The 27,235-nt window shown below is 39.3% G+C and overlaps 15 non-coding genes across 15 annotated transcripts; 11 read left to right on the plus strand and 4 right to left on the minus strand.

Moving 5' to 3' along the window:
* Positions 1 to 262: 262 nt before the first annotated feature.
* Positions 263 to 344, minus strand: TRNAS-CGA. Its single transcript has one exon. It is a non-coding gene; the product is annotated as a tRNA-Ser (tRNA).
* Positions 345 to 1,145: 801 nt separating this feature from the next.
* TRNAT-AGU lies at positions 1,146 to 1,219 on the plus strand. The gene has a single exon. It is a non-coding gene; the product is annotated as a tRNA-Thr (tRNA).
* A 2,017-nt stretch (positions 1,220 to 3,236) lies between these two features.
* Positions 3,237 to 3,318, minus strand: TRNAS-CGA. The gene has a single exon. It is a non-coding gene; the product is annotated as a tRNA-Ser (tRNA).
* Positions 3,319 to 11,526: 8,208 nt separating this feature from the next.
* TRNAT-AGU lies at positions 11,527 to 11,600 on the plus strand. The gene has a single exon. It is a non-coding gene; the product is annotated as a tRNA-Thr (tRNA).
* A 1,815-nt stretch (positions 11,601 to 13,415) lies between these two features.
* On the plus strand, positions 13,416 to 13,489 carry TRNAT-AGU. Its single transcript has one exon. It is a non-coding gene; the product is annotated as a tRNA-Thr (tRNA).
* Positions 13,490 to 14,475: 986 nt separating this feature from the next.
* Positions 14,476 to 14,557, minus strand: TRNAL-CAA. Its single transcript has one exon. It is a non-coding gene; the product is annotated as a tRNA-Leu (tRNA).
* An 801-nt stretch (positions 14,558 to 15,358) lies between these two features.
* On the plus strand, positions 15,359 to 15,432 carry TRNAT-AGU. Its single transcript has one exon. It is a non-coding gene; the product is annotated as a tRNA-Thr (tRNA).
* A 3,275-nt stretch (positions 15,433 to 18,707) lies between these two features.
* TRNAT-AGU lies at positions 18,708 to 18,781 on the plus strand. Its single transcript has one exon. It is a non-coding gene; the product is annotated as a tRNA-Thr (tRNA).
* Positions 18,782 to 19,397: 616 nt separating this feature from the next.
* Positions 19,398 to 19,471, plus strand: TRNAT-AGU. Its single transcript has one exon. It is a non-coding gene; the product is annotated as a tRNA-Thr (tRNA).
* Positions 19,472 to 20,782: 1,311 nt separating this feature from the next.
* TRNAT-AGU lies at positions 20,783 to 20,856 on the plus strand. Its single transcript has one exon. It is a non-coding gene; the product is annotated as a tRNA-Thr (tRNA).
* Positions 20,857 to 21,472: 616 nt separating this feature from the next.
* TRNAT-AGU lies at positions 21,473 to 21,546 on the plus strand. The gene has a single exon. It is a non-coding gene; the product is annotated as a tRNA-Thr (tRNA).
* Positions 21,547 to 22,578: 1,032 nt separating this feature from the next.
* On the plus strand, positions 22,579 to 22,652 carry TRNAT-AGU. Its single transcript has one exon. It is a non-coding gene; the product is annotated as a tRNA-Thr (tRNA).
* A 762-nt stretch (positions 22,653 to 23,414) lies between these two features.
* TRNAT-AGU lies at positions 23,415 to 23,488 on the plus strand. The gene has a single exon. It is a non-coding gene; the product is annotated as a tRNA-Thr (tRNA).
* Positions 23,489 to 24,474: 986 nt separating this feature from the next.
* Positions 24,475 to 24,556, minus strand: TRNAS-CGA. Its single transcript has one exon. It is a non-coding gene; the product is annotated as a tRNA-Ser (tRNA).
* Positions 24,557 to 25,341: 785 nt separating this feature from the next.
* Positions 25,342 to 25,415, plus strand: TRNAT-AGU. Its single transcript has one exon. It is a non-coding gene; the product is annotated as a tRNA-Thr (tRNA).
* The last annotated feature ends 1,820 nt before the right edge of the window (positions 25,416 to 27,235 follow it).

The following is a 27,235-nucleotide window of genomic DNA, read 5'->3' on the forward strand; positions in this document are numbered from 1 at the left end:
GGTGAGAAAAATCAAGATACATTACAAAGTTTCATCTTTTTACATGTACTATTGATTAATGAAACAAAAGAAAACAAAAAATAACACTTACAACCACATTTTGATATTTTTTTTTAATACTTTCTCCTTATTTCAAGCTGCATTTGAACACAGAGGAACGTTGATAATGATGTGAATTTATTGCAAAACAGCTTAATTGTGCCTCACTTTCTTTATATGATAGCAACAGTTTATGGAAAAAAACAGTCCTTTAGTCAACCTACGTAGTCGGCAGGATTTGAACCTACGCGGGAAAACCCCAATGGATTTCGAGTCCATCGCCTTAACCACTCGGCCACGACTACTGATAAGCAGAAAGACTTCTGGCAGCTTGGCAGCTTGGCAGCTTGGCAGCTTGGCAGCTAAGCAGCTCCAATCTTTAAACAAAACAAATAGCCTGTTCTACTCCAAGCAATAGATTAAGTACATACGGGGAAGATGTGTCATCATTTCTTGGAGCGAGAAGATGATTTCCTGAAGTTCCAAAAGGTCCAATTCTATATAAGGGCTTATTCAGAAGTGTGCATCGTGACCTCCTTTAGAAGATGTATATTTAACACTAAAATGAGATTGGATCCTATCATGAGTGTAAAGGAATAATTTACCCCAAAAAATCTTTTAAGACTTTGCCTTGAAAGGATCCAATGCTAAAATTTGGGATGAAATACCTATTATATACAGTGATGTCTGCTGTGATTATACACATTCTGGTTCCCCATATTCTCCATTTGGCCCAGACCGCCATGATGACTTCTTTTAGCCATGCCTCGTCTCTGCAAAGTTTGCAACACAGACATCTTCAGTTCATCATGTTTCCATCATCCTCCCCATCTTGGTGCCCCAACAGTATTATCCTTATTCTACCCCAATAATGTGTCTGCTATGCTTCACAATACCCTTTAAATACTAAACTGCAGTGGCCTATGGCCTATGAAAGTGAATGGCAGGGCACGGGAGTCATTGGATCCCATTATTCACCAAAGTATTCAACTTTATCGCCACCCAGAGGAGAGCAATACAGTTGTATATGTGGCACAAATCCAAGTTGAATATTTTCAAATTTTGATGGCTTCCAGGCTTCCAGGCTTCCAGGCTGTCAGTGGTGTGGTGCTGTGGCTTAGCTGGTTAAAGCGCCTGTCTAGTAAACAGGAGATCCTGAGTTCAAATCTCAGCAGTGCCTTTTCAACTCTGATAGATTAGGAACCATTGGTAACAACAAAAATAATCATTACCTAAAACAAAGAAATCCTGGTTGAATTAATATAGGGGTCTGAATTAAATTATAAGTCTAGGGCCTGAATTAAGTTATGGGTCTTTTCTAGAATCTAAATGAATTTTGGATTTTTAATTTATTTTGAGTTGGGATCTGGGTTTCATGTCTCTCATGATCTCATCCTACATTTCCTACTTAACGTTGTTTGTGGACTATAAGATGCACTATTTAGCTAGAAAACATCTTTTCAAAATGTGACTGGTTTTTATAGTCCGTAGTCAGGATGATCCAGCAGTGCCAGATTCCTGACTGCTGCCTTAAGTACTCACCTCACTCATTACTTGCTAAAGGCAGTGAGATGGTAACATGATTCTCTTTCCCTCCCATAGCTCCAGTTCCTCTATCATCTCTGTCTATTCTGTTTTGTTCCAATCTAGACAGATTTTTGGAGTGACCATATGGGATTTTCAAAATTTAAAGAGATCCTATAGGCCTGGGCAAATATAGGATGCCGAAAGGTGAGAAAAATGAAGATACATTGCAAAGTTTCATCTTGGTGCTGTGGCTTAGCTGGTTAAAGCGCCTGTCTAGTATACAGGAGATACTGAGTTCAAATCTCAGCAGTGCCTTTTCATTCAGAATTTTATGTCACATGAAAAAATATAATCAAGACACTAGATTTCGACATCAGATTTTCCTTTCTGAACAGTTGCTCTCAACAGACAGTTCACACACAGATTTAAAAAGGAACTGTCATCACACTTGACATGTCTGTTAATGTAGTAGTTTTTGATTCAACTCTGATAGATTAGGAACCATTGGTAACAACAAAAATAATCATTACCTAAAACAAAGAAATTCTGGTTCCATCCTGGTTGAATTAATATAGGGGTCTGAATAAAATTATAAGTCTAGGGCCTGAATTAAGTTATGGGTCTTTTCTAGAATCTAAATTAATTTTGGATTTTTAATTTATTTTGAGTTGGGGTCTGGGTTTCATGTCTCTTATGATCTCATCCTACATTTTCTACTTAACGTTGTTTGTGGACTATAAGATGCACTATTTAGCTACAAAAAAACTTTTCAAAATGTGACTGGTTTTTATAGTCCGTAGTCAGGATTATCCAGCAGTGCCAGATTCCTGACTGCTGCCTTAAGTACTCACCTCACTCATTACTTGCTAAAGGCAGTGAGATGGTAACATGATTCTCTTTCCCTCCCATAGCTCCAGTTCCTCTATCATCTCTGTCTATTCTGTTTTGTTCCAATCTAGACAGATTTTTGGAGTGACCATATGGGATTTTCAAAATTTAAAGATATCCTATAGGCCTGGGAAAATAAAGGGTGCCGAAAGGTGAGAAAAATGAAGATACATTACAAAGTTTCATCTTTTTACATGTACTATTGATTAATGAAACAAAAGAAAACAAAAAATAACACTTACAACCACATTTTGAATTTTTTTTTTAATACTTTCTCCTTATTTCAAGCTGCATTTGAACACAGAGGAACGTTGATAATGATGTGAATTTATTGCAAAACAGCTTGCTAAAGGCAGTGAGATGGTAACATGATTCTCTTTCCCTCCCATAGCTCCAGTTCCTCTATCATCTCTGTCTATTCTGTTTTGTTTCAATCTAGACAGATTTTTGGAGTGACCATATGGGATTTTCAAAATTTAAAGAGATCCTATAGGCCTGGGAAAATATAGGATGCCGAAAGGTGAGAAAAATGAAGATACATTACAAAGTTTCATCTTTTTACATGTACTATTGATTAATGAAACAAAAGAAAACAAAAAATAACACTTACAACCACATTTTGATTTTTTTTTTTAATACTTTCTCCTTATTTCAAGCTGCATTTGAACACAGAGGAACGTTGATAATGATGTGAATTTATTGCAAAACAGCTTAATTGTGCCTCACTTTCTTTTTATGATAGCAACAGTTTATGGAAAAAAAACAGTCCTTTAGTCAACCTACGTAGTCGGCAGGATTTGAACCTACGCGGGAAAACCCCAATGGATTTCGAGTCCATCGGCTTAACCACTCGGCCACGACTACTGATAAGCAGAAAGACTTCTGGCAGCTTGGCAGCTTGGCAGCTAAGCAGCTCCAATCTTTAAACAAAACAAATAGCCTGTTCTACTCCAAGCAATAGATTAAGTACATACGGGGAAGATGTGTCATCATTTCTTGGAGCGAGAAGATGATTTCCTGAAGTTCCATAAGGTCCAATTCTATATAAGGGCTTATTCAGAAGTGTGCATCGTGACCTCCTTTAGAAGATGTATATTTAACACTAAAATGAGATTGGATCCTATCATGAGTGTAAAGGAATAATTTACCCCAAAAAATCTTTTAAGACTTTGCCTTGAAAGGATCCAATGCCAAAATTTGGGATGAAATACCTATTATATACAGTGATGTCTGCTGTGATTATACACATTCTGGTTCCCCATATTCTCCATTTGGCCCAGACCGCCATGATGACTTCTTTTAGCCATGCCTCGTCTCTGCAAAGTTTGCAACACAGACATCTTCAGTTCATCATGTTTCCATCATCCTCCCCATCTTGGTGCCCCAACAGTATTATCCTTATTCTACCCCAATAATGTGTCTGCTATGCTTCACAATACCCTATAAATACTAAACTGCAGTGGCCTATGGCCTATGAAAGTGAATGGCAGGGCACGGGAGTCATTGGATCCCATTATTCACCAAAGTATTCAACTTTATCGCCACCCAGAGGAGAGCAATACAGTTGTATATGTGGCACAAATCCAAGTTGAATATTTTCAAATTTTGATGGCTTCCAGGCTTCCAGGCTTCCAGGCTTCCAGGCTGTCAGTGGTGTGGTGCTGTGGCTTAGCTGGTTAAAGCGCCTGTCTAGTAAACAGGAGATCCTGAGTTCAAATGTCAGCAGTGCCTTTTCAACTCTGATAGATTAGGAACCATTGGTAACAACAAAAATAATCATTACCTAAAACAAAGAAATCCTGGTTGAATTAATATAGGGGTCTGAATTAAATTATAAGTCTAGGGCCTGAATTAAGTTATGGGTCTTTTCTAGAATCTAAATGAATTTTGGATTTTTAATTTATTTTGAGTTGGGATCTGGGTTTCATGTCTCTCATGATCTCATCCTACATTTCCTACTTAACGTTGTTTGTGGACTATAAGATGCACTATTTAGCTAGAAAACATCTTTTCAAAATGTGACTGGTTTTTATAGTCCGTAGTCAGGATGATCCAGCAGTGCCAGATTCCTGACTGCTGCCTTAAGTACTCACCTCACTCATTACTTGCTAAAGGCAGTGAGATGGTAACATGATTCTCTTTCCCTCCCATAGCTCCAGTTCCTCTATCATCTCTGTCTATTCTTTTTTGTTCCAATCTACAGTAGTGGCCAAACGTTTTGAGAATAACACAAATATTAGTTTTCACAAAGTTTGCTGCTAAACTGCTTTTAGATCTTTGTTTCAGTTGTTTCTGTGATGTAGTGAAATATAATTACACGCACTTCATACGTTTCAAAGGCTTTTATCGACAATTACATGTCATTTATGCAAAGAGTCAGTATTTGCAGTGTTGGCCCTTCTTTTTCAGGACCTCTGCAATTCGACTGGGCATGCTCTCAATCAACTTCTGGGCCAATTCCTGACTGATAGCAACCCATTCTTTCATAATCACTTCTTGGAGTTTGTCAGAATTAGTGGGTTTTTGTTTGTCCACCCGCCTCTTGAGGATTGGCCACAAGTTCTCAATGGGATTAAGATCTGGGGAGTTTCCAGGCCATGGACCCAAAATGTCAACGTTTTGGTCCCCGAGCCACTTAGTTATCACTTTTGCCTCATGGCACAGTGCTCCATCGTGCTGGAAAATGCATTGTTCTTCACCAAACTGTTGTTGGATTGTTGGAAGAAGTTGCTGTTGGAGGGTGTTTTGGTACCATTCTTTATTCATGGCTGTGTTTTTAGGCAAAATTGTGAGTGAGCCCACTCCCTTGGATGAGAAGCAACCCCAAACATGAATGATCTCAGGATGCTTTACTGTTGGCATGACACAAGACTGATGGTAGCACTCACCTTTTCTTCTCCGGACAAGCCTTTTTCCAGATGCCCCAAACAATCGGAAAGAGGCTTTATCGGAGAATATGACTTTGCCCCAGTCCTCAGCAGTCCATTCACCATACTTTCTGCAGAAGATCAACCTGTCCCTGATGTTTTGTTTTTTTTAGAGAAAAGTGGCTTCTTTGCTGCCCTTCTTAACACCAGGCCATCTTCCAAAAGTCTTCGCCTCACTGTGCGTGCAGATGCGCTCACACCTGCCTGCTGCCATTCCTGAGCAAGCTCTTCACTGGTGGCACTCCGATCCCGCAGCTGAATCCTCTTTATGAGACAATCCTGGCGCTTGCTGGACTTTCTTGGATGCCCTGAAGCCTTCTTAACAAGAATTGAACCTCTTTCCTTGAAGTTCTTGATAATCCTATAAATTGTTGATTGAGGTGCAATCTTAGTAGCCACAATATCCTTGCCTGTGAAGCCATTTCTATGCAACGCAATGATGGCTGCAAGCGTTTCTTTGCAGGTCACCATGGTTAACAATGGAAGAACAATGATTTCAAGCATCACCCTCCTTTTAACATGTCAAGTCTGCCATTTTAGCCCAATCAGCCTGACATAATGATCTCCAGCCTTGTGCTCGATATCCTGAGTTCAAATCTCAGCAGTGCCTTTTCAACTCTGATAGATTGTTGTTACCAATGGTTCCTCATTGGTAACAACAAAAATAATCATTACCTAAAACAAAGAAATTCTGGTTCCATCCTGGTTGAATTAATATAGGGGTCTGAATTAAATTATAAGTCTAGGGCCTGAATTAAGTTATGGGTCTTTTCTAGAATCTAAATGAATTTTGGATTTTTAATTTATTTTGAGTTGGGATCTGGGTTTCATGTCTCTCATGATCTCACACACAGATTTAAAAAGGACCTGTCATCACACTTGACATGTCTGTTAATGTAGCAGTTTTTGATTCAACTCTGATAGATTAGGAACCATTGGTAACAACAAAAATAATCATTACCTAAAACAAAGAAATTCTGGTTCCATCCTGGTTGAATTAATATAGGGGTCTGAATTAAATTATAAGTCTAGAGCCTGAAATAATTTATGGGTCTTTTGTAGAATTAAAATGAATTTAGGATTTTTAATTTATTTTGAGTTGGGGTCTGGGTTTTATGTCTCTCATGATCTCATCCTACATTTCCCTTTTGACAAGGGCATGGTGTAGTTTTAATTCCTGTTGATCCGCGCAAATGTTTAGCCCCTCCGTATTTCAATGAGGCTTACCCTCTGCTTTTCCATGCAGAACGCACTGAAATCAGTCGAGTGTTGCTTATTTCGCTGGCAAATGTGTTAAACATCAGGCCAAAAGTGCAGTTGAATATTTTCAAATTTTGATGGCTTCCAGGCTTCCAGGCTTCCAGGATTCCAGGATTCCAGGCTTCCAGGCTTCCAGGCTTCCAGGCTGTCAGTGGTGTGGTGCTGTGGCTTAGCTGGTTGAAGCGCCTGTCTAGTAAACAGGAGATCCTGAGTTCAAATCTCAGCAGTGCCTTTTCATTCAGAACTTTATGTGACATGAAAAAATATTATCAAGCCACTAGATTTCGACATCAGATTTTCCTTTCTGAACAGTTGCTCTCAACAGACAGTTCACACACAGATTTAAAGAGGACCTGTCATCACACTTGACATGTTTGTTAATGTAGGAGTTTTTGATTCAACTCTGATAGATTAGGAACCATTGGAAACAACAAAAATAATCATTACCTAAAACAAAGAAATTCTGGTTCCATCCTGGTTGAATTAATATAGGGGTCTGAATTAAATTATAAGTCTAGGGCCTTAGATTTCGACATCAGATTTTCCTTTCTGAACAGTTTCTCTCAACAGACAGTTCACACACAGATTTAACCCCTTAGGGACGCATGACGTATTGGTACGGCATGTTTCCCGAGTCCTTAAGGACCCTTGACGTAACGGTACGTCATGTGTTGTTCCGATCACTGCCGTGCGGCTGGCAGTGATCGGAACCCGGTGCCTGCTCAAATCATTGAGCAGGCACCTCGGCTAAATGCACGGGGGGGTCCCGTGACCCCCCCATGTCCGCGATCGCAACAAACCGCAGGTCAATTCAGACCTGCGGTTTGTTGCGCTTTCTGCAGTTTCTGATCGCTGCGGTCCCTGACCGCGGCGATCAGAAACTTTAGTGTTGCAAAAATATATATTTATCACCCCCCCTGCACCTCTGAATGATTTTAGCCCGGTGGGAGGTGCAGGGGGGGGTTGCGGGCGGTGGGGGCGTTGCGGGAGGCGGGCGGTGCGGCAGGCGGGATCGCGATCCCCCGCCCGCCTCCCATTGAATAATCGTTGGTGTTCAGTGGGTATACCAGGGTGCCAGCACATTGCTGGCACCCTGGTATAAACGGCTGACATCGGTGATGCGATGTCAGCCGTTTAACCCTTTCCATACAGCGGTCCGTACGGACCGCTGTATGGAAAAGGTTAACAGCTCAGGGAGCTACCTCCCTCTCCGATCGGGGGGCTGCAGTGCCTTTGCAGCCCCCCGATGGAGAGGGAGAGAGCCCCCAGACAGCCCCCCGAAGCCCTGTGCTCACCCTTCCCCGTCTGCGAAGTTCTGAGCAGACGGGGAAGGTTCCCATGGCAACAGGACGCCTGCTCAGGCGTCCTGCTGTCCATGGTGCTGAACAGATCTGTGCTAAAAGCATAGATCTGTTCAGTGTAAGTAAAATACAGTGCAGTACCCTATATAGAGTACAGTACTGTATTATACAGACATCAGACCCACTGGATCTTCAAGAACCAAGTGGGTCTGGGTAAAAAAAAAAAGTAAAAAAAAGTGAAAAAAAGTAAAAATCAAAAAACACATTTATCACTGAATAAAAATGAAAAAAATAAAATTCCCTACACATGTTTGGTATCGCCGCGTCCGTAACGACCTGATCTATAAAACGGTCATGTTACTTTACCCGAACGGTGAACACCATAAAAATAAAAAATAAAAAACTATGATGAAATTGAAATTTTGCCCACCTTACTTGCCAAAAAAAGGTAATAAAAGTGATCAAAAAAGTCGCATGTACGCCAAAATTGCAACAATCAAACCGTCATCTCATCCCGCAAAAAATGAGACCCTACTTAAGATAATCGCCCAAAAACTGAAAAAACTATGGCTCTTAGACTATGGAAACACTAAAACATGATTTTTTTGGTTTCAAAAATGAAATCATTGTGTAGAACTTACATAAATTAAAAAAAAGTATACATATTAGGTATCGCCGCGTCCGTATCGACCGCCTCTATAAAAATATCACATGACCTAACCCCTCAGATGACCACCGTAAAAAAATAAAAATAAAAACGGTGTAAAAAAAGCCATTTTTTGTCATCTTACGTCACAAAAAGTGTAATAGCAAGCGATCAAAAAGTCATATGCACCCCAAAATAGTGCAAATCAAACCATCATCTCATCCCGCAAAAAATGAGACCCTACTTAAGATAATCGCCCAAAAACTGAAAAAACTATGGCTCTTAGACTATGGAGACACTAAAACTTTTTTTTTGTTTTAAAAATGAAATCATTGGGTAAAACTTACACAAATTAAAAAAATTGTATACATATTAGGTATCGCCACGTCCGGGAAAACCTGCTCTATGAAATTACCACATGATCTAACCTGTCAGATGAATTTTGTAAATCACAAAAAAAAAAAAACTGCCAAAAAAGCTATTTCTTGTTACCTTGCCGCACAAAAAGTGTAATATAGAGCAACCAAAAATCATATGTACCCTAAACTAGTACCAACAAAACTGCCACCCTATTCCGTAGTTTCTAAAATGGGGTCACTTTTCTGGAGTTTCTACTCTAGGGGTGCATCAGGGGGGCTTCAAATGGGACATGGTGTCAAAAAACCAGTCCAGCAAAACCTGCCTTCCAAAAACCGTATGGCATTCCTTTCCTTCTACGCCCTGCCGTGTGCCCGTACAGCGGTTTACAACCACATATGGGGTGTTTCTGTAAACTACAGAATCAGGGCCATAAATATTGAGTTTGGTTTGGCTGTTAACCCTTGCTTTGTAACTGGAAAAAAAATATTAAAATGGAAAATCTGCCAAAAAAGTGAAATTTGGAAATTGGATCTCTATTTTCCATTAAATCTTGTGCAACACCTAAAGGGTTAACAAAGTTTGTAAAATCAGTTTTGAATACCTTGAGGGGTGTAGTTTCTTAGATGGGGTCACTTTTATGGAGTTTCTACTCTAGGGGTGCATCAGGGGGGCTTCAAATGGGACATGGTGTCAAAAAAACAGTCCAGCAAAATCTGTCTTCCAAAAACCAAACGGCGCACCTTTCACTCTACGCCCCGCTGTGTGGCCGTACAGTAGTTTACGGCCACATATGGGGAGTTTCTGTAAACGGCAGAGTCAGGGCAATAAAGATACAGTCTTGTTTGGCTGTTAACCCTTGCTTTGTTAGTGGAAAAAATTGGTTAAAATGGAAAATTAGGCAAAAAAATGAAATTCTCAAATTTCATCCCCATTTGCCAATAACTCTTGTGCAACACCTAAAGGGTTAACGAAGTTTGTAAAATCAGTTTTGAATACCTTGAGGGGTGTAGTTTCTTAGATGGGGTCACTTTTATGGAGTTTCTACTCTAGGGGTGCATCAGGGGGGCTTCAAATGGGACATGGTGTCAAAAAACCAGTCCAGCAAAATCTGTCTTCCAAAAACCAAACGGCGCACCTTTCACTCTACGCCCCGCTGTGTGGCCGTACAGTAGTTTACGGCAACATATGGGGTGTTTCTGTAAACGGCAGAGTCAGGGCAATAAAGATACAGTCTTGTTTGGCTGTTAACCCTTGCTTTGTTAGTGGAAAAAATTGGTTAAAATGGAAAATTAGGCAAAAAAATGAAATTCGCAAATTTCTTCCCCATTTGCCAATAACTCTTGTGCAACACCTAAAGGGTTAACGAAGTTTGTAAAATCAGTTTTGAATACCTTGAGGGGTGTAGTTTCTTAGATGGGGTCATTTTTGGGTGGTTTCTATTATGTAAGCCTCGCAAAGTGACTTCAGAAATTTCAAGATTTGCTTCTAAACTTCTAAGCCTTATAACATCCCCAAAAAATAAAATATCATTCCCAAAACAATTCAAACTTGAAGTAGACATATGGGGAATGTAAAGTCATCACAATTTTTGGGGGTATTATTATGTATTACAGAAGTAGAGAAACTGAAACTTTGAAATTTGCATATTTTTCAATTTTTTTGGTAAATTAGGTATTATTTTGTGGAAAAAAATAATAATTTTGACTTCATTTTACCAGTGTCATGAAGTACAATATGTGACGAAAAAACAATCTTAGAACGGCCTGGATAAGTCAAAGCGTTTTAAAGTTATCAGCACTTAAAGTGACACTGGTCAGATTTGCAAAAAATGGCCAAGTCCTTAAGGTGAAATAGGGCGGAGTCCTTAAGGGGTTAAAAAGGACCTGTCATCACACTTGACATGTCTGTTAATGTAGCAGTTTTTGATTCAACTCTGATAGATTAGGAACCATTGGTAACAACAAAAATAATCATTACCTAAAACAAAGAAATTCTGGTTCCATCCTGGTTGAATTAATATAGGGGTCTGAATTAAATTATAAGTCTAGAGCCTGAATTAATTTATGGGTCTTTTCTAGAATTAAAATGAATTTAGGATTTTTAATTTATTTTGAGTTGGGGTCTGGGTTTCATGTCTCTCGTGATCTCATCCTACATTTCCCTTTTGACAAGGGCATGGTGTAGTTTTAATTCCTGTTGATCCGCGCAAATGTTTAGCCCCTCCGTCTTTCAATGAGGCTTACCCTCTGCTTTTCCATGCAGAACGCACTGAAATCAGTCGAGTGTTGCTTATTTCGCTGGCAAATGTGTTAAACATCAGGCCAAAAGTGCAGTTGAATATTTTCAAATTTTGATGGCTTCCAGGCTTCCAGGCTTCCAGGCTTCCAGGCTTCCAGGCTTCCAGGCTTCCAGGCTTCCAGGCTTCCAGGCTTCCAGGCTTCCAGGCTTCCAGGCTTCCAGGCTTCCAGGCTTCCAGGCTTCCAGGCTTCCAGGCTTCCAGGCTTCCAGGCTTCCAGGCTTCCAGGCTTCCAGGCTTCCAGGCTTCCAAGCTTCCAAGCTTCCAAGCTGTCAGTGGTTTGGTGCTGTGGCTTAGCTGGTTAAAGCGCCTGTCTAGTAAACAGGAGATCCTGAGTTCAAATCTCAGCAGTGCCTTTTCATTCAGAACTTTATGTCACATGAAAAAATATTATCAAGCCACTAGATTTCGACATCAGATTTTCCTTTCTGAACAGTTGCTCTCAACAGACAGTTCACACACAGATTTAAAAAGGACCTGTCATCACACTTGACATGTCTGTTAATGTAGGAGTTTTTAATTCAACTCTGATAGATTAGAAACCATTGGTAACAACAAAAATAATCATTAAATAAAACAAAGAAATTCTGGTTCCATCCTGGTTGAATTAATATAGGGGTCTGAATTAAATTATAAGTCTAGGGCCTGAATTAAGTTATGGGTCTTTTCTAGAATCTAAATGAATTTTGGATTTTTAATTTATTTTGAGTTGGGGTCTGGGTTTCATGTCTCTTATGATCTCATCCTACATTTCCTACTTAACGTTGTTTGTGGACTATAAGATGCACTATTTAGCAAGAAATAGTGTGCCTGTCCAGCTTAGCTGGTTAAAGTGCCTGTCTAGTAAACAGGAGATCCTGAGTTCAAATCTCAGCAGTGCCTTTTCATTCAGAACTTTATGTCACATGAAAAAATATTATCAAGCCACTAGATTTCGACATCAGATTTTCCTTTCTGAACAGTTGCTCTCAACAGACAGTTCACACACAGATTTAAAGAGGACCTGTCATCACACTTGACATGTCTGTTAATGTAGGAGTTTTTGATTCAACTCTGATAGATTAGAAACCATTGGAAACAACAAAAAAAATCATTACCTAAAACAAAGAAATTCTGGTTCCATCCTGGTTGAATTAATATAGGGGTCTGAATTAAATTATAAGTCTAGGACCTGAATTAAGTTATGGGTCTTTTCTAGAATCTAAATGAATTTTGGGTTTTTAATTTATTTTGAGTTGGGGTCTGGGTTTCATGTCTCTTATGATCTCATTCTACATTTCCTACTTAACGTTGTTTGTGGACTATAAGATGCACTATTTAGCAAGAAATAGTGTGCCTGTCCAGCTTAGCTGGTTAAAGTGCCTGTCTAGTAAACAGGAGATCCTGAGTTCAAATCTCAGCAGTGCCTTTTCATTCAGAACCTTATGTCACATGAAAAAATATTATCAAGCCACTAGATTTCGACATCAGATTTTCCTTTCTGAACAGTTGCTCTCAACAGACAGTTCACACACAGATTTAAAGAGGAACTGTCATCACACTTGACATGTCTGTTAATGTAGGAGTTTTTGATTCAACTCTGATAGATTAGAAACCATTGGAAACAACAACAAAAAATCATTACCTAAAACAAAGAAATTCTGGTTCCATCCTGGTTGAATTAATATAGGGGTCTGAATTAAATTATAAGTCTAGGGCCTGAATTAAGTTATGGGTCTTTTCTAGAATCTAAATGAATTTTGGGTTTTTAATTTATTTTGAGTTGGGGTCTGGGTTTCATGTCTCTCATGATCTCATCCTACATTTCCTACTTAACGTTGTTTGTGGACTATAAGATGCACTATTTAGCTAGAAAACATATTTTCAAAATGTGACTGGTTTTTATAGTCCGTAGTCAGGATGATCCAGCAGTGCCAGATTCCTGACTGCTGCCTTAAGTACTCACCTCACTCATTACTTGCTAAAGGCAGTGAGATGGTAACATGATTCTCTTTCCCTCCCATAGCTCCAGTTCCTCTATCATCTCTGTCTATTCTGTTTTGTTCCAATCTAGACAGATTTTTGGAGTGATCATATGGGATTTTCAAAATTTAAAGAGATCCTATAGGCCTGGGCAAATATAGGATGCCGAAAGGTGAGAAAAATGAAGATACATTACAAAGTTTCATCTTGGTGCTGTGGCTTAGCTGGTTAAAGCGCCTGTCTAGTAAACAGGAGATCCTGAGTTCAAATCTCAGCAGTGCCTTTTCATTCAGAATTTTATGTCACATGAAAAAATATAATCAAGACACTAGATTTCGACATCAGATTTTCCTTTCTGAACAGTTGCTCTCAACAGACAGTTCACACACAGATTTAAAAAGGAACTGTCATCACACTTGACATGTCTGTTAATGTAGGAGTTTTTGATTCAACTCTGATAGATTAGGAACCATTGGTAACAACAAAAATAATCATTACCTAAAACAAAGAAATTCTGGTTCCATCCTGGTTGAATTAATATAGGGGTCTGAATTAAATTATAAGTCTAGGGCCTGAATTAAGTTATGGGTCTTTTCTAGAATCTAAATGAATTTTGGATTTTTAATTTATTTTGAGTTGGGGTCTGGGTTTCATGTCTCTTATGATCTCATCCTACATTTCCTACTTAACGTTGTTTGTGGACTATAAGATGCACTATTTAGCTACAAAAAATCTTTTCAAAATGTGACTGGTTTTATTAGTCCTTAGTCAGGATTATCCAGCAGTGCCAGATTCCTGACTGCTGCCTTAAGTACTCACCTCACTCATTACTTGCTAAAGGCAGTGAGATGGTAACATGATTCTCTTTCCCTCCCATTGCTCCAGTTCCTCTATCATCTCTGTCTATTCTGTTTTGTTCCAATCTAGACAGATTTTTGGAGTGACCATATGGGATTTTCAAAATTTAAAGAGATCCTATAGGCCTGGGAAAATATAGGATGCCGAAAGGTGAGAAAAATGAAGATACATTACAAAGTTTCATCTTTTTACATGTACTATTGATTAATGAAACAAAAGAAAACAAAAAATAACACTTACAACCACATTTTGATTTTTTTTTTTAATACTTTCTCCTTATTTCAAGCTGCATTTGAACACAGAGGAACGTTGATAATGATGTGAATTTATTGCAAAACAGCTTAATTGTGCCTCACTTTCTTTATATGATAGCAACAGTTTATGGAAAAAAACAGTCCTTTAGTCAACCTACGTAGTCGGCAGGATTTGAACCTACGCGGGAAAACCCCAATGGATTTTGAGTCCATCGCCTTAACCACTCGGCCACGACTACTGATAAGCAGAAAGACTTCTGGCAGCTTGGCAGCTTGGCAGCTTGGCAGCTAAGCAGCTCCAATCTTTAAACAAAACAAATAGCCTGTTCTACTCCAAGCAATAGATTAAGTACATACGGGGAAGATGTGTCATCATTTCTTGGAGCGAGAAGATGATTTCCTGAAGTTCCAAAAGGTCCAATTCTATATAAGGGCTTATTCAGAAGTGTGCATCGTGACCTCCTTTAGAAGATGTATATTTAACACTAAAATGAGATTGGATCCTATCATGAGTGTAAAGGAATAATTTACCCCAAAAAATCTTTTAAGACTTTGCCTTGAAAGGATCCAAAGCCAAAATTTGGGATGAAATACCTATTATATACAGTGATGTCTGCTGTGATTATACACATTCTGGTTCCCCATATTCTCCATTTGGCCCAGACCGCCATGATGACTTCTTTTAGCCATGCCTCGTCTCTGCAAAGTTTGCAACACAGACATCTTCAGTTCATCATGTTTCCATCATCCTCCCCATCTTGGTGCCCCAACAGTATTATCCTTATTCTACCCCAATAATGTGTCTGCTATGCTTCACAATACCCTTTAAATACTAAACTGCAGTGGCCTATGGCCTATGAAAGTGAATGGCAGGGCACGGGAGTCATTGGATCCCATTATTCACCAAAGTATTCAACTTTATCGCCACCCAGAGGAGAGCAATACAGTTGTATATGTGGCACAAATCCAAGTTGAATATTTTCAAATTTTGATGGCTTCCAGGCTTCCAGGCTTCCAGGCTTCCAGGCTGTCAGTGGTGTGGTGCTGTGGCTTAGCTGGTTAAAGCGCCTGTCTAGTAAACAGGAGATCCTGAGTTCAAATCTCAGCAGTGCCTTTTCAACTCTGATAGATTAGGAACCATTGGTAACAACAAAAATAATTATTACCTAAAACAAAGAAATCCTCGTTGAATTAATATAGGGGTCTGAATTAAATTATAAGTCTAGGGCCTGAATTAAGTTATGGGTCTTTTCTAGAATCTAAATGAATTTTGGATTTTTAATTTATTTTGAGTTGGGATCTGGGTTTCATGTCTCTCATGATCTCATCCTACATTTCCTACTTAACGTTGTTTGTGGACTATAAGATGCACTATTTAGCTAGAAAACATCTTTTCAAAATGTGACTGGATTTTATAGTCCGTAGTCAGGATGATCCAGCAGTGCCAGATTCCTGACTGCTGCCTTAAGTACTCACCTCACTCATTACTTGCTAAAGGCAGTGAGATGGTAACATGATTCTCTTTCCCTCCCATAGCTCCAGTTCCTCTATCATCTCTGTCTATTCTTTTTTGTTCCAATCTACAGTAGTGGCCAAAAGTTTTGAGAATAACACAAATATTAGTTTTCACAAAGTTTGCTGCTAAACTGCTTTTAGATCTTTGTTTCAGTTGTTTCTGTGATGTAGTGAAATATAATTACACGCACTTCATACGTTTCAAAGGCTTTTATCGACAATTACATGTCATTTATGCAAAGAGTCAGTATTTGCAGTGTTGGCCCTTCTTTTTCAGGACCTCTGCAATTCGACTGGGCATGCTCTCAATCAACTTCTGGGCCAATTCCCGACTGATAGCAACCCATTCTTTCATAATCACTTCTTGGAGTTTGTCAGAATTAGTGGGTTTTTGTTTGTCCACCCGCCTCTTGAGGATTGGCCACAAGTTCTCAATGGGATTAAGATCTGGGGAGTTTCCAGGCCATGGACCCAAAATGTCAACGTTTTGGTCCCCGAGCCACTTAGTTATCACTTTTGCCTCATGGCACGGTGCTCCATCGTGCTGGAAAATGCATTGTTCTTCACCAAACTGTTGTTGGATTGTTGGAAGAAGTTGCTGTTGGAGGGTGTTTTGGTACCATTCTTTATTCATGGCTGTGTTTTTAGGCAAAATTGTGAGTGAGCCCACTCCCTTGGATGAGAAGCAACCCCACACATGAATGGTCTCAGGATGCTTTACTGTTGGCATGACACAGGACTGATGGTAGCACTCACCTTTTCTTCTCCGGACAAGCCTTTTTCCAGATGCCCCAAACAATCGGAAAGAGGCTTTATCGGAGAATATGACTTTGCCCCAGTCCTCAGCAGTCCATTCACCATACTTTCTGCAGAAGATCAACCTGTCCCTGATGTTTTGTTTTTTTTAGAGAAAAGTGGCTTCTTTGCTGCCCTTCTTAACACCAGGCCATCTTCCAAAAGTCTTCGCCTCACTGTGCGTGCAGATGCGCTCACACCTGCCTGCTGCCATTCCTGAGCAAGCTCTTCACTGGTGGCACTCCGATCCCGCAGCTGAATCCTCTTTATGAGACAATCCTGGCGCTTGCTGGACTTTCTTGGATGCCCTGAAGCCTTCTTAACAAGAATTGAACCTCTTTCCTTGAAGTTCTTGATAATCCTATAAATTGTTGATTGAGGTGCAATCTTAGTAGCCACAATATCCTTGCCTGTGAAGCCATTTCTATGCAACGCAATGATGGCTGCAAGCGTTTCTTTGCAGGTCACCATGGTTAACAATGGAAGAACAATGATTTCAAGCATCACCCTCCTTTTAACATGTCAAGTCTGCCATTTTAGCCCAATCAGCCTGACATAATGATCTCCAGCCTTGTGCTCGTCAACATTCTCACCTGAGTTAAGAAGACGATTACTGAAATGATCTCAGCAGGTCCTTTAATGACAGCTAAGAAATGCAGTGGAAAGGTTTTTTTGGGATTAAGTTAATTTTCATGGCAAAGAAGGACTATGCAATTCGTCTGATCACTCTTCATAACGTTCTGGAGTATATGCAAATTGCTATTATAAAAAATGTAAGCAGCAACTTTTCCAATTTCCAATATTTATGTAATTCTCAAAACTTTTGGCCACAACTGCATGGAAAAGCAGAGGGTAAGAGCCTCATTGAAAGACGGAGGGGCTAAACATTTGCGCGGATCAACAGGAATTAAAACTTCACCATGCCCTTGTCAAAAGGGAAATGTAGGATGAGAGTATGAGAGACATGAAACCCAGACCCCAACTCAAAATAAATTAAAAATCCAAAATTCATTTTGATTCTAGAAAAGACCCATAAATTAATTCAGGCTCTAGACTTATACTTTAATTCAGACCCCTATATTAATTCAACCAGGATGGAACCAGAATTTCTTTGTTTTAGGTAATGATTATTTTTGTTTTTACCTATTGTTCCTAATCTAACAGAGTTAAATCACAATCTCCTAAATTAACAGACATGGCAAGGGTGGTGACAGGTCCTCTTTAAATCTGTGTGTGTGAACTGTCTGTTGAGAGCAACCGTTCAGAAAGGAAAATCTGAGGTGAAAATCTAGTGGCTTGATCATATTTTTTCATGTGACATAAAGACCCGAATGAAAAGGCACTGCTTAGATTTGAACTCAGGATCTCCTGTTTGACAAGGGCATGGTGAAGTTTTAATTCCTGTTGATCCGCGCAAATGTTTAGTAAACAGGAGATCCTGAGTTCAAATCTCAGCAGTGCCTTTTCATTCAGAACTTTATGTCACATGAAAAAATATTATCAAGCCACTAGATTTCGACATCAGATTTTCCTTTCTGAACAGTTGCTCTCAACAGACAGTTCACACACAGATTTAAAGAGGACCTGTCATCACACTTGACATGTCTGTTAATGTAGGAGTTTTTGATTCAACTCTGATAGATTAGGAACCATAGGTAACAACAAAAATAATCATTACCTAAAACAAAGAAATTCTGGTTCCATCCTGGTTGAATTAATATAGGGGTCTGAATTAAATTATAAGTCTAGAGCCTGAATTAATTTATGGGTCTTTTCTAGAATTAAAATGAATTTAGGATTTTTAATTTATTTTGAGCTGGGGTCTGGGTTTCATGTCTCTCGTGATCTCATCCTACATTTCCCTTTTGACAAGGGCATGGTGTAGTTTTAATTCCTGTTGATCCGCGCAAATATTTAGCCCCTCCGTCTTTCAATGAGGCTTACCCTCTGCTTTTCCATGCAAAACGCACTGAAATCAGTCGAGTGTTGCTTATTTCGCTGGCAAATGTGTTAAACATCAGGCCAAAAGTGCAGTTGAATATTTTCAAATTTTGATGGCTTCCATGCTGTCAGTGGTGTGGTGCTGTGGCTTAGCTGGTTAAAGCGCCTGTTTAGTAAACAGGAGATCCTGAGTTCAAATCTCAGCAGTGCCTTTTCATTCGCAACTTTATGTCACATGAAAAAATATTATCAAGCCACTAGATTTCGACATCAGATTTTCCTTTCTGAACAGTTGCTCTCAACAGACAGTTCACACACAGATTTAAAGAGGACCTGTCATCACACTTGACATGTCTGTTAATGTAGGAGTTTTTGATTCAACTCTGATAGATTAGGAACCATAGGTAACAACAAAAATAATCATTACCTAAAACAAAGAAATTCTGGTTCTATCCTGGTTGAATTAATATAGGGGTCTGAATTAAATTATAAGTCTAGAGCCTGAATTAATTTATGGGTCTTTTCTAGAATTAAAATGAATTTAGGATTTTTAATTTATTTTGAGCTGGGGTCTGGGTTTCATGTCTCTCGTGATCTCATCCTACATTTCCCTTTTGACAAGGGCATGGTGTAGTTTTAATTCCTGTTGATCCGCGCAAATATTTAGCCCCTCCGTCTTTCAATGAGGCTTACCCTCTGCTTTTCCATGCAAAACGCACTGAAATCAGTCGAGTGTTGCTTATTTCGCTGGCAAATGTGTTAAACATCAGGCCAAAAGTGCAGTTGAATATTTTCAAATTTTGATGGCTTCCAGGCTGTCAGTGGTGTGGTGCTGTGGCTTAGCTGGTTAAAGCGCCTGTTTAGTAAACAGGAGATCCTGAGTTCAAATCTCAGCAGTGCCTTTTCAACTCTGATAGATTAGGAACCATTGGTAACAACAAAAATAATCATTACCTAAAACAAAGAAATTCTGGTTCCATCCTGGTTGAATTAATATAGGGGTCTGAATTAAATTATAAGTCTAGGGCCTGAATTAAGTTATGGGTCTTTTCTAGAATCTAAATGAATTTTGGATTTTTAATTTATTTTGAGTTGGGATCTGGGTTTCATGTCTCTCATGATCTCACACACAGATTTAAAAAGGACCTGTCATCACACTTGACATGTCTGTTAATGTAGCAGTTTTTGATTCAACTCTAAAAGATTAGGAACCATTGGTAACAACAAAAATAATCATTACCTAAAACAAAGAAATTCTGGTTCCATCCTGGTTGAATTAATATAGGGGTCTGAATTAAATTATAAGTCTAGAGCCTGAAATAATTTATGGGTCTTTTGTAGATTTAAAATGAATTTAGGATTTTTAATTTATTTTGAGTTGGGGTCTGGGTTTCATGTCTCTCATGATCTCATCCTACATTTCCCTTTTGACAAGGGCATGGTGTAGTTTTAATTCCTGTTGATCCGCGCAAATGTTTAGCCCCTCCGTCTTTCAATGAGGCTTACCCTCTGCTTTTCCATGCAGAACGCACTGAAATCAGTCGAGTGTTCACACACAGATTTAAAAAGGACCTGTCATCACACTTGACATGTCTGTTAATGTAGCAGTTTTTGATTCAACTCTGATAGATTAGGAACCATTGGTAACAACAAAAATAATCATTACCTAAAAAAAAGAAATTCTAGTTCCATCCTGGTTGAATTAATATAGGGGTCTGAATTAAATTATAAGTCTAGAGCCTGAAATAATTTATGGGTCTTTTCTAGAATTAAAATGAATTTAGGATTTTTAATTTATTTTGAGTTAGGATCTGGGTTTCATGTCTCTCATGATCTCATCCTACATTTCCTACTTAACATTGTTTGTGGACTATAAGATGCACTATTTAGCTAGAAAACATCTTTTCAAAATGTGACTGGTTTTGATAGTCCGTAGTCAGGATGATCCAGCAGTGCCAGATTCCTGACTGCTGCCTTAAGTACTCACCTCACTCATTACTTGCTAAAGGCAGTGAGATGGTAACATGATTCTCTTTCCCTCCCATAGCTCCAGTTCCTCTATCATCTCTGTCTATTCTGTTTTGTTCCAATCTAGACAGATTTTTGGAGTGACCATATGGGATTTTCAAAATTTAAAGAGATCCTATAGGCCTGGGCAAATATAGGATGCCAAAAGGTGAGAAAAATGCAGATACATTACAAAGTTTCATCTTGGTGCTGTGGCTTAGCTGGTTAAAGCGCCTGTCTAGTAAACAGGAGATCCTGAGTTCAAATCTCAGCAGTGCCTTTTCATTCAGAACCTTATGTCACATGAAAAAATATTATCAAGCCACTAGATTTTGACATCAGATTTTCCTTTCTGAACAGTTGCTCTCAACAGACAGTTCACACACAGATTTAAAGAGGACCTGTCATCACACTTGACATGTCTGTTAATGTAGCAGTTTTTGATTCAACTCTGATAGATTAGGAACCATTGGTAACAACAAAAATAATCATTATCTAAAACAAAGAAATTCTGGTTCCATCCTGGTTGAATTAATATAGGGGTCTGAAATAAATTATAAGTCTAGAGCCTGAATTAATTTATGGGTCTTTTCTAGAATTAAAATGAATTTAGGATTTTTAATTTATTTTGAGTTGGGGTCTGGGTTTCATGTCTCTCGTGATCTCATCCTACATTTCCCTTTTGACAAGGGCATGGTGTAGTTTTAATTCCTGTTGATCCGCGCAAATGTTTAGCCCCTCCGTCTTTCAATGAGGCTTACCCTCTGCTTTTCCATGCAAAACGCACTGAAATCAGTCGAGTGTTGCTTATTTCGCTGGCAAATGTGTTAAACATCAGGCCAAAAGTGCAGTTGAATATTTTCAAATTTTGATGGCTTCCAGGCTGTCAGTGGTGTGGTGCTGTGGCTTAGCTGGTTAAAGCGCCTGTCTAGTAAACAGGATATCCTGAGTTCAAATCTCAGCAGTGCCTTTTCAAATCTGATAGATAAGGAACCATTGGTAACAACAAAAATAATCATTACCTAAAACAAAGAAATCCTGGTTGAATTAATATAGGGGTCTGAATTAAATTATAGGTCTAGGGCCTGAAATAAGTTATGGGTCTTTTCTAGAATCTAAATGAATTTTGGATTTTTAATTTATTTTGAGTTGGGATCTGGGTTTCATGTCTCTCATGATCTCACACACAGATTTAAAAAGGACCTGTCATCACACTTGACATGTCTGTTAATGTAGCAGTTTTTGATTCAACTCTGATAGATTAGGAACCATTGGTAACAACAAAAATAATCATTACCTAAAACAAAGAAATTCTGGTTCCATCCTGGTTGAATTAATATAGGGGTCTGAATTAAATTATAAGTCTAGAGCCTGAAATAATTTATGGGTCTTTTGTAGAATTAAAATGAATTTAGGATTTTTAATTTATTTTGAGTTGGGGTCTGGGTTTTATGTCTCTCATGATCTCATCCTACATTTCCCTTTTGACAAGGGCATGGTGTAGTTTTAATTCCTGTTGATCCGCGCAAATGTTTAGCCCCTCCGTATTTCAATGAGGCTTACCCTCTGCTTTTCCATGCAGAACGCACTGAAATCAGTCGAGTGTTGCTTTTGTCGCTGGCAAATGTGTTAAACATCAGGCCAAAAGTGCAGTTGAATATTTTCAAATTTTGATGGCTTCCAGGCTTCCAGGCTTCCAGGCTTCCAGGCTTCCAGGCTTCCAGGCTTCCAGGCTTCCAGGCTTCCAGGCTTCCAGGCTTCCAGGCTTCCAGGCTTCCAGGCTTCCAGGCTTCCAGGCTTCCAGGCTTCCAGGCTTCCAGGCTTCCAGGCTTCCAGGCTTCCAGGCTTCCAGGCTTCCAGGCTTCCAGGCTTCCAGGCTTCCAGGCTTCCAGGCTTCCAGGCTTCCAGGCTTCCAGGCTTCCAGGCTTCCAGGCTTCCAGGCTTCCAGGCTTCCAGGCTTCCAGGCTTCCAGGCTTCCAGGCTTCCAGGCTGTCAGTGGTGTGGTGCTGTGGCTTAGCTGGTTGAAGCGCCTGTCTAGTAAACAGGAGATCCTGAGTTCAAATCTCAGCAGTGCCTTTTCATTCAGAACTTTATGTGACATGAAAAAATATTATCAAGCCACTAGATTTCGACATCAGATTTTCCTTTCTGAACAGTTGCTCTCAACAGACAGTTCACACACAGATTTAAAGAGGACCTGTCATCACACTTGACATGTCTGTTAATGTAGCAGTTTTTGATTCAACTCTGATAGATTAGGAACCATTGGTAACAACAAAAATAATCATTACCTAAAACAAAGAAATTCTGGTTCCATCCTGGTTGAATTAATATAGGGGTCTGAATTAAATTATAAGTCTAGGGCCTGAATTAAGTTATGGGTCTTTTCTAGAATCTAAATGAATTTTGGATTTTTAATTTATTTTGAGTTGGGGTCTGGGTTTCATGTCTCTTATGATCTCATCCTACATTTCCTACTTAACGTTGTTTGTGGACTATAAGATGCACTATTTAGCTAGAAAACATATTTTCAAAATGTGACTGGTTTTTATAGTCCGTAGTCAGGATGATCCAGCATTGCCAGATTCCTGACTGCTGCCTTAAGTACTCACCTCACTCATTACTTGCTAAAGGCAGTGAGATGGTAACATGATTCTCTTTCCCTCCCATAGCTCCAGTTCCTCTATCATCTCTGTCTATTCTGTTTTGTTCCAATCTAGACAGATTTTTGGAGTGACCATATGGGATTTTCAAAATTTAAAGAGATCCTATAGGCCTGGGCAAATATAGGATGCCGAAAGGTGAGAAAAATGAAGATACATTACAAAGTTTCATCTCGGTGCTGTGGCTTAGCTGGTTAAAGCGCCTGTCTAGTAAACAGGAGATCCTGAGTTCAAATCTCAGCAGTGCCTTTTCATTCAGAATTTTATGTCACATGAAAAAATATAATCAAGACACTAGATTTCGACATCAGATTTTCCTTTCTGAACAGTTGCTCTCAACAGACAGTTCACACACAGATTTAAAAAGGAACTGTCATCACACTTGACATGTCTGTTAATGTAGGAGTTTTTGATTCAACTCTGATAGATTAGGAACCATTGGTAACAACAAAAATAATCATTACCTAAAACAAAGAAATTCTGGTTCCATCCTGGTTGAATTAATATAGGGGTCTGAATTAAATTATAAGTCTAGGGCCTGAATTAAGTTATGGGTCTTTTCTAGAATCTAAATGAATTTTGGATTTTTAATTTATTTTGAATTGGGGTCTGGGTTTCATGTCTCTTATGATCTCATCCTACATTTCCTACTTAACGTTGTTTGTGGACTATAAGATGCACTATTTAGCTACAAAAAATCTTTTCAAAATGTGACTGGTTTTTATAGTCCGTAGTCAGGATGATCCAGCAGTGCCAGATTCCTGACTGCTGCCTTAAGTACTCACCTCACTCATTACTTGCTAAAGGCAGTGAGATGGTAACATGATTCTCTTTCCCTCCCATAGCTCCAGTTCCTCTATCATCTCTGTCTATTCTGTTTTGTTCCAATCTAGACAGATTTTTGGAGTGACCATATGGGATTTTCAAAATTTAAAGAGATCCTATAGGCCTGGGAAAATATAGGATGCCGAAAGGTGAGAAAAATGAAGATACATTACAAAGTTTCATCTTTTTACATGTACTATTGATTAATGAAACAAAAGAAAACAAAAAATAACACTTACAACCACATTTTGATTTTTTTTTTTAATACTTTCTCCTTATTTCAAGCTGCATTTGAACACAGAGGAACGTTGATAATGATGTGAATTTATTGCAAAACAGCTTAATTGTGCCTCACTTTCTTTATATGATAGCAACAGTTTATGGAAAAAAACAGTCCTTTAGTCAACCTACGTAGTCGGCAGGATTTGAACCTACGCGGGAAAACCCCAATGGATTTCGAGTCCATCGCCTTAACCACTCGGCCACGACTACTGATAAGCAGAAAGACTTCTGGCAGCTTGGCAGCTTGGCAGCTAAGCAGCTCCAATCTTTAAACAAAACAAATAGCCTGTTCTACTCCAAGCAATAGATTAAGTACATACGGGGAAGATGTGTCATCATTTCTTGGAGCGAGAAGATGATTTCCTGAAGTTCCAAAAGGTCCAATTCTATATAAGGGCTTATTCAGAAGTGTGCATCGTGACCTCCTTTAGAAGATGTATATTTAACACTAAAATGAGATTGGATCCTATCATGAGTGTAAAGGAATAATTTACCCCAAAAAATCTTTTAAGACTTTGCCTTGAAAGGATCCAATGCCAAAATTTGGGATGAAATACCTATTATATACAGTGATGTCTGCTGTGATTATACACATTCTGGTTCCCCATATTCTCCATTTGGCCCAGACCGCCATGATGACTTCTTTTAGCCATGCCTCGTCTCTGCAAAGTTTGCAACACAGACATCTTCAGTTCATCATGTTTCCATCATCCTCCCCATCTTGGTGCCCCAACAGTATTATCCTTATTCTACCCCAATAATGTGTCTGCTATGCTTCACAATACCCTTTAAATACTAAACTGCAGTGGCCTATGGCCTATGAAAGTGAATGGCAGGGCACGGGAGTCATTGGATCCCATTATTCACCAAAGTATTCAACTTTATCGCCACCCAGAGGAGAGCAATACAGTTGTATATGTGGCACAAATCCAAGTTGAATATTTTCAAATTTAGATGTCTTCCAGGCTTCCAGGCTTCCAGCCTGTCATTGGTGTGGTGCTGTGGCTTAGCTGGTTAAAGCGCCTGTCTAGTAAACAGGAGATCCTGAGATCAAATCTCAGCAGTGCCTTTTCAACTCTGATAGATTAGGAACCATTGGTAACAACAAAAATAATCATTACCTAAAACAAAGAAATCCTGGTTGAATTAATATAGGGGTCTGAATTAAATTATAAGTCTAGGGCCTGAATTAAGTTATGGGTCTTTTCTAGAATCTAAATGAATTTTGGATTTTTAATTTATTTTGAGTTGGGATCTGGGTTTCATGTCTCTCATGATCTCATCCTACATTTCCTACTTAACGTTGTTTGTGGACTATAAGATGCACTATTTAGCTAGAAAACATCTTTTCAAAATGTGACTGGATTTTATAGTCCGTAGTCAGGATGATCCAGCAGTGCCAGATTCCTGACTGCTGCCTTAAGTACTCACCTCACTCATTACTTGCTAAAGGCAGTGAGATGGTAACATGATTCTCTTTCCCTCCCATAGCTCCAGTTCCTCTATCATCTCTGTCTATTCTTTTTTGTTCCAATCTACAGTAGTGGCCAAAAGTTTCTAGAATAACACAAATATTAGTTTTCACAAAGTTTGCTGCTAAACTGCTTTTAGATCTTTGTTTCAGTTGTTTCTGTGATGTAGTGAAATATAATTATACGCACTTCATACGTTTCAAAGGCTTTTATCGACAATTACATGTCATTTATGCAAAGAGTCAGTATTTGCAGTGTTGGCCCTTCTTTTTCAGGACCTCTGCAATTCGACTGGGCATGCTCTCAATCAACTTCTGGGCCAATTCCTGACTGATAGCAACCCATTCTTTCATAATCACTTCTTGGAGTTTGTCAGAATTAGTGGGTTTTTGTTTGTCCACCCGCCTCTTGAGGATTGGCCACAAGTTCTCAATGGGATTAAGATCTGGGGAGTTTCCAGGCCATGGACCCAAAATGTCAACGTTTTGGTCCCCGAGCCACTTAGTTATCACTTTTGCTTCATGGCACGGTGCTCCATCGTGCTGGAAAATGCATTGTTCTTCACCAAACTGTTGTTGGATTGTTGGAAGAAGTTGCTGCTGGAGGGTGTTTTGGTACCAATCTTTATTCATGGCTGTGTTTTTAGGCAAAATTGTGAGTGAGCCCACTCCCTTGGATAAGAAGCAACCCCACACATGAATGGTCTCAGGATGCTTTACTGTTGGCATGACACAGGACTGATGGTAGCACTCACCTTTTCTTCTCCGGACAAGCCTTTTTCCAGATGCCCCAAACAATCGGAAAGAGGCTTTATCGGAGAATATGACTTTGCCCCAGTCCTCAGCAGTCCATTCACCATACTTTCTGCAGAAGATCAACCTGTCCCTGATGTTTTGTTTTTTTTAGAGAAAAGTGGCTTCTTTGCTGCCCTTCTTAACACCAGGCCATCTTCCAAAAGTCTTCGCCTCACTGTGCGTGCAGATGCGCTCACACCTGCCTGCTGCCATTCCTGAGCAAGCTCTTCACTGGTGGCACTCCGATCCCGCAGCTGAATCCTCTTTATGAGACAATCCTGGCGCTTGCTGGACTTTCTTGGATGCCCTGAAGCCTTCTTAACAAGAATTGAACCTCTTTCCTTGAAGTTCTTGATAATCCTATAAATTGTTGATTGAGGTGCAATCTTAGTAGCCACAATATCCTTGCCTGTGAAGCCATTTCTATGCAACGCAATGATGGCTGCAAGCGTTTCTTTGCAGGTCACCATGGTTAACAATGGAAGAACAATGATTTCAAGCATCACCCTCCTTTTAACATGTCAAGTCTGCCATTTTAGCCCAATCAGCCTGACATAATGATCTCCAGCCTTGTGCTCGTCAACATTCTCACCTGAGTTAAGAAGACGATTACTGAAATGATC

The sequence above is a fragment of the Bufo bufo genome, chromosome 1 (genome assembly GCF_905171765.1).
Source record: "Bufo bufo chromosome 1, aBufBuf1.1, whole genome shotgun sequence".
In the NCBI taxonomy this organism is placed as follows: domain Eukaryota; kingdom Metazoa; phylum Chordata; class Amphibia; order Anura; family Bufonidae; genus Bufo; species Bufo bufo.